Here is an 18,458-nt window from a genome sequence, read left to right as displayed (position 1 = left end):
TCTCGAGTGAATTTGGGCCAGTGATAAAGATTTAAAGTTTTTTGTCAAATCACGAGAAATTATAAGTCCAAATTTTAAGGTAAGCATGTTAATACAATTTTGAACAAATTTGTAGAAGAAAATTTTATTAGAAAAGGTCTGAAAAATGAGTTATTTGAATTATAATTTGAATTTAGAAATCTTGAACAAACAAGTAGCTACTTGAGATGAACAAGCAGGCAACTCAATGTTGACGCACGTGCAAGGGCAGAAGTGAGCACTGACGTGCATTGAGTTGAGCATGGGGCTATGTATGCAAGTGTGGAAGGCTTGGACATATAAGGGTGGCCTGTGCGATGATGTGTGGCCATTGGAGCGCCTAGCCATGCGATGAACGCATGTGTGGTGGGCGATGATGGTGTGTGATTGCCGCATAGCCAAGGTTTAAACCCTAAATAAATTTCTAAGTGTTCAACGCATTGTAAGATAGGCGTTGGGAGGTAAGGCCAAAGTGTCTAGAAAAATATGAACTTAATTGTGAAAGTTAGTCTCAAAAGGGAGACCATTGCTAGTAGCTAAAGTATGTTGTTATGTCCAAAGGGTTGGCACCAATAGGAGAAGCTTATCAACCCTAGGAGGATTGCCCAAAGTCGTGAGTGATTATGATTGTTTTCTAAATGTTTTAAAAATCCATATTTTAATGAAGTTTATTCTCATGCTAGTTTATTTTATAATAAAGTTTCCAAGCAAACCAATTCCCTAAATCATGAACGCATGTTTGCTCATAAAGATTATGAAGCATGTTTTAGTAACATTTATTAATGCAAGCTAGTTTTCAAATGGAGTTTCTATAGCATGTTTAAAAGTTACAAGTACTTGTTACCCCTGAAATGGGAGGCTTACTGAGCCGACGCTGTTGAGCTGATGCAATATTTTATGTAGTGGAAATATGGATGATATGCGTTGATGGATTTGCGTTGTGCACTCAAGTTTTCCCAGTGGAATTCAAGTGTAAATTCCTCTGAGTTTCCTTGTAAGTCCAGGGTTAAACACAGGGACTTGTAAAAATAGATTGCGTTGGTAATTTTGATGAAAATTTTGCGATAACCGGGTAAATAAATAAAGTGTTTGGTTTTTTGATTGCATTGATTAAAGATAAATAACAAATGCGGCGAAGCTTGAAAAGAGTTGGTAGATGGGAAATGCGATGAATATGCGGTGAACGGGTTGAGATGGGTTTCGGCTAACACTCCCTAGAATGCGTTCATGCTTGCGATCATGCAACATGCATACAACAGTAAACCACCTCTCGGTGCGAATACCACGGCTTCTAAGACTAGAACGCATGCGATATATGCAATAAATCTATAGGGTCTATACATAAACCTCTATTTCTATTTATGCGATGACAACATGACATTCACACAAATATGCGACCACATAATATCATTCCCATTCCTAGGATGCATGCGATGCAAGTTGACAAACATAGCTTATCTCTTAGTTTCTATCTCTTGTTTATGCAAGCCTAATCTTGCTCTTTCGAGTCCAAATTCTAACCTAACTCTCTCGAGACATTAGGTTCTTTCTTTAGACTCTCTCTCGAGTAACTCTAAAGGGTATTTTGCACAGCAGAAAACAAGACAATCGCAAGTAGTAAACTTCCTAGGTCATGTTAGCTTAGTTCTTCTCAACCCATTCGACTAGTTTAGCTACTCATGTGTATTAAGAGAGTGAGCAGATGTAGAAATAGAACTTCCATTGAATAGATATGAAGATGAAGTACAAAATAACAATACAAGTATAATAAAGAGCCTGGTAGCAATTTCTTGCTGCCAGACATTTACACTGTTTCTACTCATGCTCTAAAGATAATCTCGCTTTCGCGAGAGTCGACCCGGTCTCTACTCTTACGCCCCAAGGTTCTCTCTCGAGTTACCCTGGGTGATCTCCGGCGCCACCACTCTTCTCTTGCTCCGCCTTAAAATGGAAAGGCAATATGAACAGAAGCAACTAGTTAACTCGTCAATCCCTTATCTGAAGAATGCCCTTGGTATTTATAGAGCATCCATGGTGAAAGACAGCTTCTCTCTCCTAGTTGTACAGATGGGACAACTTTAATTCTTGACTTATGTGCCGGATAATTGTTATCGATAAAGCAGAATGTACTTTGTGACTGTTATCGCCTATCAACTTAATTTGGATTCGACTGTCATCAACTTTCTGTCCCATCGCTCTTAATTATCCTTTCACCCGGATGCGCCCACCATGTTGCGCTGACCAAGTTGCGGCGATCCTTCTTGGGCGAATATTTGCGAGCACGATCAACGCAATCCTTACGGTGAAGTTGCACTCGACCAATGAATTCCTATGATCGCAATTTTTGCATTGCGTTAACGCATATTCTGCACAAAATACAAAAATCAATAGTTTTAATGCGCTGAACGCATGCGACCGTAATATTATAGAATTTATGTTTAATGGACGCAATTTAACATATTTCATCAATGCAATCCAACATTGTTTAAGAACTTAGCACTATGATAACGTACATTTCTGCCCGTTATCATGAGTCAACCTCACCCATGTAAATCTAAAGATAATCCCGAATAGACAGGATTTCATAGTTAGCTTAGGATTAAGATCGAGTTACCTAGGTCATCTAAGCGAAATAGTTAGTCTTAAACAGTAAACAACATTATATATTAAGAATGACTTATTTCTTGGTTCGATCTTATGCAAACTCATTGCATAGGACGCCCCCACTCCTCATGTCAAGACATGAATGAATCTGGATCACTTTGTTTGTAGTATCTTTATAATAATTTGTAACAGCTACATAGTAGGCCACATCCAATAGTGTTACCAGAATAAGGTACCCAACCTTAATCATGCACTATAGATCATTTTGGCTATTTACTCGAACTTTGATCCATCTTTATGTCTACATAAAGTTCAAGTATTCATGTAATAGCCATGAATCTTAGTTTATTGGATTTAGACTTTATGAATGCAATTAATAGATTCAATAATAACTTTATTGAAGAAATGTTGAATAATATCTTTATTGATAATAGAATATGTTTAATTTTACAAACTGCGAGTTCTAGGACATAAAACCCAACACATGACATACTGTATGCACATACAAGATTTATTTAATTATCACAAATATCACATGCATAAATAATTAAACACACACTAACATGGACTAGTTTTGGCATTTCAAGCAAGTAAAAGGCCTAAATTATTACAAAAGTCAGCAAAACTGGCTCTAAAACACTTATGGACTGCTTGAGTTGTCCCAAATTGGACTTGAACCGACCTCAAAAGCATTGAAATTGGTTGAATCAATCTGATTTTGAATTTCAACGCTCCCATCACTAGTTTAGGTCATGCGCGTGCTTCTGGGCTGGGATGAGTAGCATTACAACGCTCCCATCCCAGTGTTACGATGCCTCGGGTTCAGGATGAGCAACATTGCAACGCTGCCTGGCAGTATTTGCTCCTCTTGAAAACTGCTGCTGGCTTTCTATGCTTTTTTCTTTAATTACATCCCAATTTCAACTACAATGACTCCAATTGAATTATAGACGCTTATATACACAATAAGGCCCATCAAACAAGAGCCAATTACAATAATTACAACATAATTGAAGAGAAATTAATGCAAAAACTGAGAAAAATCATATCAGTTCATCATTTTCATACAACTTATGAAAAACACCTACCAAGCTAAAAGTAACACAATTAAGTGCTTAAATCCTGCTCTGATACCAATTGTTAGTTTCAACAAGCATACAGCGGAAGAAAACAGAATCATTAAGCACTCTAATTCATCAATTTTAGCTTTAAATCAAACATGTTCTTCAAAATAAAAGAGGGTTTCAACAATATCTTTGAAGATCTTTTTCAAATTTTAAATTTGATAGAGTAAACTAACATGCAGCGAAAGAAATCAAAATCAATAAGCACTCTAATTACATTTAATTTTGAGTTCTAAAAGCATGCAAAATAGTTTTTTTGCTAAAGTAGGTTTCAAGAATATGATTACCTTTAATGAAACACTTTGATTCTTGTTCCTCTCCGTGAATTTGATCTCCAAATCTTCAATGGACCACTACAAAGAATTTCTCTACTATCTTCTAACTTGGATTTGAGAAGTGGAACTCAAAATTGGAGCCAATTACGTGAAGGATTAGAAAGGGTTTGAGAGATGGAGAGAGTGTTTCAGATTTCCAGCAGCATGAATGAATTAAAGCTAAAATTCAACTTTTTTTATTAACTCTATTCATGCAAACTAAGTAAGTGGGAAATATGGCTGATTTGGGTGAAGCCACTCCAATTGAAGGAAAAATTTGAAAAATTCCACTTCATTTTTATTCAAATCTGATTTTGAATTTCAATAAATGATTATTTATTTATTTATTTAATTTAATTAATTTAATTTAATTAATTAATAATTTAATATCAAATATTAAATTAATCAAGCATCTAATTAGACATGAATTCTATTCATGTAATTTAATATTTAAATATTTAAATGTTTTAAACTCTCCAATTTCATTCAATTTTCACAAAATTAAACATTTTAAATGTATCAAATACAATTAATTAAAACTCTAATTGAATTGAACACTTCAAATTCAAAATTCTAATTTCGAATTTGAACATTTCAAATCCGCTCAATTCACTAATCCAAGATATAATTTTACGAGCTAGTAGAGAGAACTTAAGCTCGATAGTTGCACTCTCCGCACTGTAGATATATTTCTGTCCATTTTAACCATAATTAGTAAAAATAGTTTTTTTTTAAAAATATAAATATAATTTTTTTAATAAAAAAATATAAATATAGTTAATTATGTATATGGTCGTTGGATAGTGCATGAATGCATTATTGATTATAGTTTGAAAAAATAATACATTAATTTATTATAAATTACAAACTATAAAATGTGATTTTTTTCGTGAAGAAAAAAAAATATATAAAAAAAGTGAGAAGGGAAAAAGATGTTATTTGAGAATGTTTCATATTAAATACTCATGTTGTATGAGAGCATTCAAAATTAGATAAATAAAAATGTCCAACATAGACATCTTAACATGCCTGAATATCTCAAAATACCTAGATATTTCATAAACGAAGTAATCTAGATGTTCATTCTATTAAAATTTTGGATTTCTACTAAACAAACAACTCGTAGAAGCCATACAATATAAAGTGAAAAAAAGAGTCTTTGTCCAATTAAATAAAACAAAACATTTGATATCTAACATTTGATTTGATGTCTACTTTTCTTTTTTCCCTCGAGTATAGATGTCTAGTGTAATCCTAGAATATTTATCACTTTTATTATTAATTATTAGATTAAAAATCATTTTTAGTCTCTAAATTTTTATAGAAATAATCATTTAGTTTCTAAATTTTGGTTTGTAACAATTTAATCCCTATACTTTCAATTTTATAAAAACTTTGTTCTTGAACTTTACTATAACAATTTAGTCTCTATACTTTAAAATTTGTAACGATTTAGTCTTTATTGTAGAAATTAATATTACGGTTTTGATAAAATTTTATGCATAAACAATCCAATAAACTAATTAGAGACTCAATATTTTTATAAAATACAAAGCTACATCATAAAATATTAAAAATTAATATTAATTTTGATGATTTTTTTCCTATTAGGAACTAAATTGTGACAATTTTGAAATACAAAGACCAAGTTGTTACATACTAAAGTTCATGAAATAAATTGTTACAGAACTAAAAGTATAGGGACCAAATCGTTACAAGTTAAAGTTCAAAGACTATATTGTTACTTCTATAAAAGTATAGGGACGAAAAATGCTTTTTACCTAATCATTATTATGAGAGCATTTATGTGCATCTCGGACATCATCTATCTCTGTACAGCTTACTATGTTATCCAATCATAATTTGCGATGTGATAATTTTTTTTATTTCTTTTTAAAAATATTTGAATTTTTTTTTTAAGTGAGTGATGAGAGTGGAAGTATAGAGATAGATACATCATCGAATGCATCCAAATATTACCCTTATTATTAATGAAATCAACCATCATCCGATTAAAGCTATAATTTAAAAAACCCTCCTTTTCTCACGTCACACGTCACACGTCACACGTCACTCTGGCTAATCTCTTTCAAATCCATGACTCAAATCTTTAATTTCAAGTAAAATATGTTTATCTCCATATCCACCCACTCCACAACCCAAAAAAAATAATTTAAAAAATAAAAAGGTTAAACAGAACCAATAGGCAAGGAATTAGTTTCACTAATCCTAAAGATATGGATGAAAATTGTATACAGTGAGTGAATAGTTTGATTTTAGATCACATCTTAGAGAAGAATAAATGTAATAAATCAATAATAATATAAAAAGTGGATTTCATTTAATTATAATTTGCTGTTGTTTATTTATATTGACATTTGGGCCACTTCCAAATTTGTAATAAAAGAACACAAATTGATTGGCGAGTTGAGGGTATTCAATCCAATCGCCTTTGAAAATTAGGAAGATATTGTTATGGTTACATATTTGTCACATTTACCGTTACTGTTATTGTTACTATTTGACCCTAAATAGTAATGATAAAGGTAACAGTAATAATAAATGCCACGGATTCATAATTTAAAGTAAACGTGATCAAAAGTAATTTAATTACATTTGTGATTGTGACCCATTACGATTGATTTATTAATAGAATCCAATTACAGTTGATCCATCAATGGAATCCTCTTACTATTATACCAATTTTCATTACATATTAGTAAACATGACCTTAATTTATCTAAATAATTTCTTCGTTCAATTGTTCACATATTACTAATTTGTTTTAGTCTCATGGTGTCTTAATGTACATGGCACAATGAAAATTCTTAACGATGATTATTGTCGGTTGATACACCATATTTTAAAATTTGAAAAAGAAATATAGATAAAAGTGAAAGATCTAATAGAAAATCTCTCATTTTTTCCCTCTCACACTCTAAACTCCTTCAAATTTAGGATTTGCATGTTTCACTTACTAAAAAATTAAAAATTTAAATTTGAACAAGAACTGGATATAAGAGTTTTAATTGGGAGGTAGGAACTCTACCTCTTCATTGAGAAAAATGAATTTTTAGATTCACAAGATACATTTTAACACGATTTAATATTTTCTTTACTAAAAACAAAAACTAATAATTTTCATTCTCAGTAGATGACTTTCACTCTTTCGAGAGTTAAAAGTAGGATTGACAAAATTTCCAACGGCATCGGATACACGCGGGATCCCACCCAATCGGAACGAGGAATCCCTGGTTTGACCCGGGATGAGGAGGGTATTCCCATCCGTCTCCGTCCTTGATCCCGCCTCGATTAGGTTTTTAAATAAATAAATAAATAAATATATATATATATATATAAAAAATAAATATAAATATATTAGTTTTTAATTTAGCCCAATCTAAGCCTACAAGTATCAAAGCCCAAACCAAATAGAATTTTAGGGAAAAAATTAAAAAAAAAAAAAGTCCCCATGGAAAAACAAAAGAGAAAACGGGTTCTTCGATGGGAAATCCCCACTCCAAGGTGGGGACAGAGACGGAGATGGAGTAAAATCTTCCAACAGGGATGGAGATAGAGAACCCTCCCCCATCTTACCAACTCCATTGTCAACCTTAATTAAAACAGACCTTATTTTTCAAAGGGAGTTGAAATCTCTTTTTTTTTTCAAAAGTCAAATTGGCTATATAATACACTCCAACATAGGGTTAAGGAAATAAATCTCTACCCAACTCAAGATCAGGTCTATTGGTTAATCTCTCTTACAAAAGAAAAAAAAAACCATCAACCTATTATCAGACATTTTGAAATTGAAGTTTGAGCCAAACAAAAATAAAATGACATGTAGTTATTTTATGGAAAGGTGTCCATGAGTTCAAAGTTAAATTTACTAATCTGAAAGCAAAAAAAAAAAAAAAAAAGCAAAATTTTATTTCTGTTTGTCAGAAATGTCCAAAATTGAAAAGAAAAAAAAAATAAAACAAAAAGATAAAAGATACATTTGTTTTTAATTTGAAGTGTGTGTGATTGTACTGGTTTATTTTTTTATTCTCATCTTTCCTTTTTTATATATTGTATATATATATATATAAATATTTAGCTAAATATGTCATTCTACCGTCGTATTAAATTTCTATCCACTTGTCGATATTTCTACATTTTCATGGATTGATATCGACATGAGGAGTGTATCAATATTTCTATTGTATCGTAGAAAAATCTATGAAACATAAAACAATAAACAATAAAATGTCACTAATGTAAATATAACATAAATAATAGACACGCTAACTTATTTAAAAATTGTAAAATATTTATTTACTAATGTAAGTTTTTTTTTTAAATTTTTTGTTTTTACAATTTTTCTAGAAATATTCATCAAAATCTACATTTTATCGATATTTCTATCAAAATTTTGGTAAAATTAAGAACTTGATATTTTCGTCGAAATCGAAATTTTAAACCTTATCAATAATTGAAAATGTTCAAATATTTAGACTTTTACCTGATTAGATTTCATCTATTATTTTGTACAATTATATCCTCATTAAACCAACATAACCATCCACAATATAACATCTACATTTAATACGATTTGATTTGATTTCATTTTCCGAGTACAATTGAGGATTCAAACTACAGAACTCTTGATTTTAACACATATTATATATTAGTTGAATCAATGAATAGTTTTTAAAAAATGAATTTCAATATTAGGAAATTAGATATCCAATTGAAAAGTTGTATTAAGTGAAAGAAGATTTTTCTCTCACAATCTTATTTTTAGCTTAAAAATCCTGCGACTCTAGCATATTTTGTTCACAATACTAATGAACAAGTATAATGCACATGAAAATATCAAAATTTTAATTTAAAATTTTAAGATAGTATTTAATTGTCTAGAGATTAAAAAAAAACTTCCGTGCAAATATATGATATAACATATACAAATATTTTATTTTCTAAAATTATAATGTAATAAGAAAAACAAAAAAGACTTACAAATTAGATTATTTATGCTATAATTTTGCCTTCTAAAATTTAAATTTAACCAAAATCAATGTGAAAAAAAAATAAAATTTGTTGTCATAAGAAAAATGAAATTATACATATATAAAGAATCTATTTTTTTGGTCTTCCTAGGCTAACTTTTTTAATCCTCTCTCTTACATTTCTCTAGTTTTCTCCATTTTTCTATTTTTCTATCAAGTTTTTGTTTAACAACTACATGTACTTTTTTCTCTTTTCAAAGTCTTTATTCCTCTATCTAACTTTGTTTCTCCTCTAAAATTTCAAACTCTTGTCTTTCCTCTATACCTCTAAAATTTCCTAAAACTTTTGTCTTTCCTCTATATTTAAAAAATTTAATAATTGTTTTTTGTGTGTTAATATTTATTGAAAATGGAAAGACTCTCAAACGACGAACAAGACAACAACAAACGGTCAAATAACGATAGTCGAGCAAAAAATAAAACCTACAAAAATAGAAGCTCGTTATAGGCTCAGTCGCGGAGCTCACTCTCTTTAAGACGTTTCGCAACTTTACCCAAGTGTGCAAGCAGGTCAGGAATACTGCCACGTCGTCTCTAGGATAAAACAACCTAAAAAAAATCCAATCGAAAATACACCGTTACCGACCAGAACACATACCCTTTCTGACTAATTGCTCGAAAACGGAAAGTGGAGTGGAAAAATAGGAGAAGAGAACTGAGAACTTTCGAAAGGAACACACACCCTTTCTGACTAAGTGAAAGAATGTATCAGTTTGATATACAACAACCTCCACTAAATAGTCGTGGCTTATTGATATCAGTTATATCTATTCGACTCAATAGACACATACATTCAAAGAATCATGTTCCATCTTAAAGAGGTTGCATCTCGTCGACATCAATTTTACCTATTAGTTTTATTAGACTTGAAGAGTTATGTCCCATTTAGTAAGGGCAAAATAGAGTTTTATTAGAGAGAAAGAAAAAAGAAACCATTTGGGCACAATGAGGAATAAATATTCTCATCCTAACACCTTTTATATATAACTAGTTGGGAAACAGTTCGATGTACGCGACTTAAAAATAAACATAAATTTATTTATTAAATTTTAAATTGTGATTTAATTATTTTTTTAACAAAAAAAATTTTGATTAAACTTTTATTGAGTTCAATTCATAAATATTTGACATGAAATGAAGTCATTTAAAAATAGTATAAAAAACTATATATTTCTCGTTTCAAGTTAATTTACAATAGATATGAGATACTTTTAATGTTGTTCGAAAATTTTTGAGACAATCTTTAAAGGGAAATAATCTTTTTGAATGAATACTTATAATAGAATTTAAGATTTAAATAATTAGTCTAAAATTTGAAAAAAAAAAAAGAAAAATATATAAAAATATGTGGATGAATAATATTAAAATATGATGAGAATAAAATTTATGAAATACATTTGATATAAATGTAACATAATAACATTTTTAATTATTATTTAATGGAGTAATTTTTTTTATACTTTTTTAAAGGTAGTGATTTTATGAAGGGAAAAAAATAAAAGTCAATTTTTTATATAATCTTTTAAATGATTCTTCTTGTTTGAAGGGAAAACAAATTGTTGGTTATTTATTTATTTATTATTATTATTTTGAAAAAATTACCTTTTATCCTCTAATCTCTAATTCATAAAATTGTAAAAAAAAAAATTAAAATAGGAGAAAATATACCTTTTATTAGAAAATAATCGTAAAATTATTTTATTTATTAATTAAAAAAAAAGCCCACTAACATACCTTGTGTTAGTATATTTGACAACAAATAGGAGAAACTGTATATTATAATTTGGAAAAAGAAGAAATTAAATTAATATTAATAATCTCTCCCTAAATATTTTCTAACTCCTCCCTCCATATCTCAATTTCCCCCTAATGATCTTGACTTCTATATTTTTTTTCTTTTGATCTCTTGAATATCTTTGATTTGGAAGAGATTAATTAAAAATTATTATTTTTTAAAGTAGATTTCCATTCTTATCTTAAAAAAATTGAGTTTGTTTAATATGTTATTAAGGGAACAACTTCGAAAAAAAGAACACTAAATGGGAATAAAAATACAAAATTATTCTATTTTATTAATTTAGGGAAATGAGAAAATAATTCATTAACATACCTTTGTATTAGTTGACCGTACACCCATAAATTTATTCTTTCAATTACAAATAGAAGGAAATTTATATGAGTATAGTAATGAATGTATAATAAGATTCTGAAAAAGAAAAATCACAATATTAAATTAATTTAATAAATTTCATCTTCCCTAATTATTTTATTCATATCTCTCTTCTTATTTTCTCAAATTTTTTCTTCTTGATTCTCACTATCACCATGATTGGAAGAAAATAATTATATATATACAAAATACCAAAAAAATTTAATTGGCATATATAATTAGAATAACAAGGGTTTTTCATGAAATTGAAGTCATCAAACAAAAGAAACAGGAAAGAGAATTTACAACAAATACAGAGAAAGTGTATGAAGGATTCCCACCGACAATCAGTTTATATGAGAAAATAAGATTTTATCCCTTTCTAGACTGCGTTCTTGTGGTAGTTTTTTCTCCAAAGGTTTCAAAATGAAGAGATATAAGGTTTCAAAAGTATTATGTTAAAAATGAACGATTAAAGAAAGAAAGGTATCTCATTTTACGATAAGAATTTTGTCATGAGGTGTAAAACTAAAGGAAGAAAGATATCTCATTATATGGTTAAGATTTTGCCATGTGGTATGAGTGTGAGTGTAAGTGTAAGGCACGTAATTACGATGGAAGTATGTGAGTAAGAGTAAAATGGACATTAATAGAAAAGGTAAGGATAAAGAGGAAAGTAAAAAATTCTCCTATCTGAACCTCTTTTAATATGGTAGAGATATAGATTTTTCTTCTTCGGTTGTCTTCCATTCTTATGATTTGATTTTTCAAATTTTCCTCATTCTCTTCAAATTTCCTCCACCTATTTTTTTAGTCTCTTATATTCATTCACTTTGTATTTGTTTTTTGTTTTGTTTTCATATTCACAAGTATGTTTAATGCATGCATGTATATATATATGGATCACTATTTTCTCATTCAATGGCTATAGTGTATAAACTATAAATATGTTATTCTATGCATATTACATTGGTGGTTGATTTTGACAATAATTCTATATATTATATACACATTTATGGTTGATTCCAACTATAATTCTGACACAAGAAGAATTAGGCATAACTATGAAAAATAAAAATATAGTTCTTGCTGTTCTTAGATTATTTGAAATAACCTATATAGATTTTAAAGTTGAAAAAAAACAAAAATTTTGGGAATAAGCTCCGTTTATATACCATGCACCATGTTCTCATTCAATGTTAATAAGGTAAACATAAATATATGTACTCTTATATAAATTGTATATAAGTTTATGGTCGACTATGACATTGCTATACAATAAAAAATTAGGGCATAACTATGAAAGATAAGCAATGAAATACATTTTTTTGGTGTTATCGAATTACTTGAAATGAACCTCATATGTATTTAAAAGTTCAAAATAAAAATTGGAAATAAACTAATTAACCAAAAGAAAGGATGTTGAATCCTCTGTACCCCATCAAATAAAATTTATGATAATCAATTTAAACTACCGATACTACTGAGTAGTACAAGTGGTAAGATCGGATCGATTCGCAGGGAAGTATGAGATATGTTTCATTAAGTCAATTTTCTAATTAAAGTGGTACATTCTTGGGAGAGGGAACGAGGAGAGGAGGTTGGTGTGGATATAGAAAAAGTGCAAAAAATAAAGGATAAAGGGTAAATGTAAACTTAAATTGGATTTAACTAGTATAGGAGTAGGTCGTAGTCTGCTGCAATTTGATCATTGAATCTCATAATTAAACATACATTCAATTTACAAGCATTCGATGACTTACTTATTGGTTTTTGTACCCTTAAGCCTCGTAGTTAATTTATTATTTAATATAATATTTACTTTAATTATTAAACATACAATAATGAATTATCCATTACAGTAAAAATTCAAGGTTATTTCATGAAACTTGAATAGTATTTAGTTGATATATAGGTGGATCATGTTCAAGTAATAGCCTAAAGGGTCTATAGTATATGGATAAGGTTGGGTCTTTGTCCTCATAACACTATGGATACGACTCACTTTGTAATTGTTACAAATGATGTGATTCAAATTCGTTCATAGAGACATGTGAGTGGGTGTATCCTATATAATGAGTTTATATTGAAGGAACTCTTATACAAGAGTACCTCTGAGCGGAAGCGGATCATTCAAAACTCATTGTGATAGAATTACCGCATTCACAATTTAACAGAGCAGATATGCATTTAACAACTAATTACAGGCATGCTTTTAACAATTACATAATAAGAGAACGAATACATACCATTTGAAGACTCTTCTTCACCAAAACTCGTTCTCCTCCAAGGAATGCTCTTCTCATTCTTGCTGGGAAAGTCCAAGTAATCATCCACCAAAAATCTGGTCGTCTACCCACGAACGACCTCCACACGAACACAACAACGGAGAGGACACCACCACTTAGAACCCTCGGTATTCTCGGTGTGAGAATCTAGGAGGTGTGGACTCTGTTAGATTTGGCAGAGGAAAGGAGGAGAAGAAGATTGTATACCACGACCAAGCAAGTGGGAGAAGGTTGATGTCTATCGTATAGACGATGCTTGATCGTTTAGAAAGCGGTACACGATCGTTTAGTAAATAGGTTGTGATTGTATATACGATCATTTAGTAAACGCTCGGGCACGCGATCGTTTAGGAAAGAACTAGACAATCGTTTAGCAAATCCTATGCGATCATTTAAAAAGTTGCACACGTGTATACGATCGTGTATAAACGTTGAGCTATCGTGTAGTCTCTCGATTTGCTATGCGATAGGCTGTATACACCAAACGTGAGCCAATGACCGATCTTTTTGAAAAATGAAAACGATTTTCATTTTATTCTTCAGTTGCAAAAACTGAATGAAGCCTCCCACTATCACACGATTACAGAGAAAACATCGGCACAATTATCTCATAATTGTGCAATTAAAAATAATAAATATAATCATATTATATTCATTAACCTATGGTTTAATATCACATCATATGCAATACATTAACCATAGTCTTTTCTCCTCCACAAGATATAAATCATATTTATATCATTTTCCTCCAAATAATGTATCTTATACATAATGTTAATCATATCATATATAATTAACCAGTTCAATCATATTATATATAATCGAACTCCCTCTTATCAATTTGAACACTTCAAACTAATCCAAAAACTGATTCTGAACTTGAATCCATTGAGCTACCAAGGGGACCTTATGGACCTATGACTCGAAGCTCCAACGGTACATGAATAGCTGACTAAACTCTTTAGCCATGAGATCCACCATTCATTAACTGCCCTGCATTCCACTAAAGACCGATAGCGGAACTCTTCTTACCACAGATATATTTATGTGTCCATTGGATATAACCAATCAACAGTACGATAACCCTTCACAAATGCTCGTAAGTACAGTTAGGCTAATTTACTGCTTTGCCCCTGTAGTTACATCTAACTCCTTAAGTACCACTGATCCCTCTAATGAACAATACAACATAATCCTACTATGTGTGGACACCTCTCAGGCCATGAGAAAGTGTGTGGTGTAACATCGTTCAAGTCCCGGGATCAGCCCTTAAGGAAGCAATCTATCTACTTACCCCTGCTTCGGGGAAAGAGTGAATTCCATCTTATGTAGCTGAGTTCCCAGTTTCCAAATCAAACGAATCCTCAATGTTGTAGGTTTGAGTTGACGATCTGGTCACTCGCACCTATGAAAATCAAATGACTGCCCTCAAAGGTAGGAGTTCCCAACTCACTCAAGATTGAGGTCATGTTACCTATGGTCATCTTAGTGAAGTGAGGTCTCTGTCATGAACGGTGTTATATAACGAGACTATAACACTTCGTGGTCCGGTCTTATACAAACTCCTTTGTATAGGACGCCCCCACTCGCATGTCCCCACATGAATGATCAGGATCAGACCATCGTAGCAAGTCACAACACTTCTAACTATTCTACAAAGCGGGCCGCATCCGTAGCGTTACTTGGATAAGGTTTCCCTCCTATATCCATATACTACAGACCATTTTAGTTATCACTTAAGACAGGATCCACTTGTATGTCTCCACATACATACTTAAGTTACAAACAACAACCAGGGATTTTAGTTTATTGGTTTGTGGTAAAACAAATAAAACATCCAATGTTCATAGACAATAAGTGAAGAAAATATCATATATTATATATCTCAAGCGTTTGTTCAAAAACTGTGTTTACAAACTATAGGACACGAACCTCAGAAGCATTACTCTCTCTTTATAACGCCGTTGACTGAAGAGATTAATATTTCATAGGATAATCATATGTAACTTGATTTCAATCCTAAGTGAGTTATAATCAACTCTTACCTGTGAGGGCCTGTTCTTTGATTTGTGGGAATATACAATTCAATAGTTGAAATAAATTATATCCTTCCAAATATTTAATGAATTTAAAACATACTTTCCCCCAAGTAAATTAATTCAATTTTTCCTTAAATTGAATTAAAATTCCAATTCTTTACAAATATCTTTTAAATTAATATCTTACCTCCCAAATTAAATTCTTAATCCCAATTTATCAAAATAATGCCCAAATATTTCAAGATAATTTAATACAAATTACCTAAAAAATTTGAGATGTTACCGTTAGCCTTCCCAACCCCATCTCATTCTATTGATTTCATACAAACTTACTGTATGTTACTGAGGAATCATCACATTGCATTCCAAAGCATTACATATTCTGTCAATCTGTCCTATTTCTCTAACCTCTTTCTTTTGCATGTATGTTGTTTTAGTTTACTTTATAATCTCAACCTACATATCTATACTTAAATCATCATTGCAAAAGATCATTTCACTATCTTGCGTTAACACTAACTAATCCCTACGCTCGACCCTAGGCTTGCTAGAAAACTAGGGCTAGGTTTATACTTGGATCTAACTGAAGAAAATTTCTACGCAACTAGAGCTTGCATGAAATACTAATCTCGATCCCCTAACACAGTCTCAAAATAAGATAGAAAACAACACAAGCACAAAAAGATTAAAAAAAAAATGCAACTACTAGCTTTAGGACAAGTGGGAGATTATTAGGATTTATGTCCTATATCTCATAGTCTGTGTATTTTGTAATCAAATTATTAATTAATAAATAAAGTATTTATTTAATGAATAAAGTATTTTGTAATCAAGGTAGTAGTGCCACCATAGATGTCACAGATCATGTTTTAGCAGATGTGCTACTCGCGTCGGGCTACATTGGAGAAGAAGACACTTGTGGCCGTGATGTCGGTCGCTAAAGATTCGATCGAAGAAGGAGAATTTGAAGGGGAAAGGGGTTGCATTTGTGTGATTGAACAAAAGAGGGGGTTGTTATTCATGGAGACGGGGAAAGGAAAAGAAAGATGTTACGGTTTGGAGAGTGAGAGGAAAAGAATGACAATAATATTTTTTCCTTTTTATTTTTCTATGGATGTGTGAATGGAAAGTTGTTTATTACTTTTTTTTTTTTTTTTTTTTTTTTAATATTTTAAGTCTAATAAAAAAAACTTATAAATAAGGGTTGTTTTTAAATATAAAAAAATGAACCAAAATATTTATAAAATATAGCAAAATTTTAGAACTATTAATGATAGATGTTGATAGACACTGATAGACTTTTATCAGTGTCTATCAATGACATATTGAAAGATAATGATAGGTCTATCAGTATTTATCAAAATGTATCATTAATAGTTCTAAAAATTTGTGATACCTTGTAAATATTTTCAATAGTTTTACCATTTGAAATAATTTTCCTATAAATAATTGGACTTTAACTTATATCTCTGCCACGCCTCGACAATGCTGCTCGCTTTCATTTTGCTTGAAGGTATCAATTATGTTCTAAGTTTCATTGTATTGGTTGGGGAAAAGAATTTGTTCAGAACATCTGAGCTACTCAAAAAGTGTTTTTTTTTTTTTTTTTTTTTTGTAGGTTTTTGTTAGTTTATGTACGAAAGAAGTGTTCTTTGATGCCTATTTTATATTGTCGTGTAGGAATCAAATGATTGGACAAAATTGGAAGAAACTTGAAGAATAATCAAAGAAAAGAATCTTAGGCAGGCCAAAATGAACCTAAACATGAGAGATAAAATGAGGCTAAAAGGCGTTCTTGGAGCATTGCGACCTTCAAAGTATATGAATATCTCTTATACAAAAACAAAATTCACAAGTCACAATATTTGTTATATTCAAAATATATGAGTTAATTGGTTAGTCTTGGAGATAACTTTCATGTACACAAAGTGGTTGGTTAATGTGGAGTTTTGACATCTTAACCCTAAAATGCTATCTTTCAACCTGTTGGTTGAATTGGGAGGATTTGAATAATATATATTTAGAAATACTGGCTTAAGAAAATATATGTTTGGAATGTAAATTCAGAAAACTTAAGTTTGAGGTGCAAATATTAAAATCTTTAAGTTTGTGAAATATTTAATCTTATTAGGGCAATTGTTAGATTTTAAACTCGATTGATTTTTGTTATTTAAATATAGTTAAGTAAACAATAAAATATTGTTCTTCTGGTTTAAATATAAAAAATTATTTTATTTTTCTATTTTAATTGGTTATCTTAAAAACAAAATACATTTAGTAGACTTTTTAAAAATGAAAATGTCCAAAATAAAAAATATATGTATTCCCATATTCATAATTTTTTTCACCTTCAATTCACTCTTTTAATATTAAATATTATTCATTTCACCCATTTTAGTTCAGTAGGTTTGTAATTCAAACTCAAATCAACTTCAGTTTGTTTTTATCAATATTAATAACAAGCTGGAATAGCTCAGTTGGTTAGAGCGTGTGGCTGTTAACCACAAGGTCGAAGGTTCAAGCCCTTCTTCTAGCGATTTTTAAAGCTTACTATTAACTTGTAATTAATTGGTTAACTTAAAAAATACAAAGTTGGTGTAGCTCTATAGTGTGACCCTTAACCCATAAGGGTAGAATGTTGGCCTTTTTTAATAAGTTTAAACATATATTTTAATTTTATGTAAATTTTTATATATATAACAAATAAATAATATTTAAACTTAGAGTAACACCCGAGTTCATGTGCTAAAGATTTGGGGCATTACACTGAGCTACTTTTACTTAAATTACTTTCTCTCTCTAAATAATTTGATGATATTTTAAATCAATCGTAATCATGTAGAAACCAAAAATTATTTTAAAAAATGCAAT

At 30.3% G+C, this 18,458-nt stretch overlaps 1 non-coding gene across 1 annotated transcript; it reads left to right on the top strand.

Moving 5' to 3' along the window:
• The first annotated feature begins 18,049 nt into the window (after positions 1–18,049).
• Positions 18,050–18,123, top strand: TRNAN-GUU (transfer RNA asparagine (anticodon GUU)). The gene has a single exon. It is a non-coding gene; the product is annotated as a tRNA-Asn (tRNA).
• Positions 18,124–18,458: the final 335 nt, after the last annotated feature.

Source organism: Benincasa hispida, chromosome 5 (genome assembly GCF_027475165.1).
Source record: "Benincasa hispida cultivar pf3 chromosome 5, pf3_genome.v1.1, whole genome shotgun sequence".
Taxonomy (NCBI): Eukaryota; Viridiplantae; Streptophyta; class Magnoliopsida; order Cucurbitales; family Cucurbitaceae; genus Benincasa; species Benincasa hispida.
This window is presented reverse-complemented; position numbering and strand designations above follow the sequence as displayed.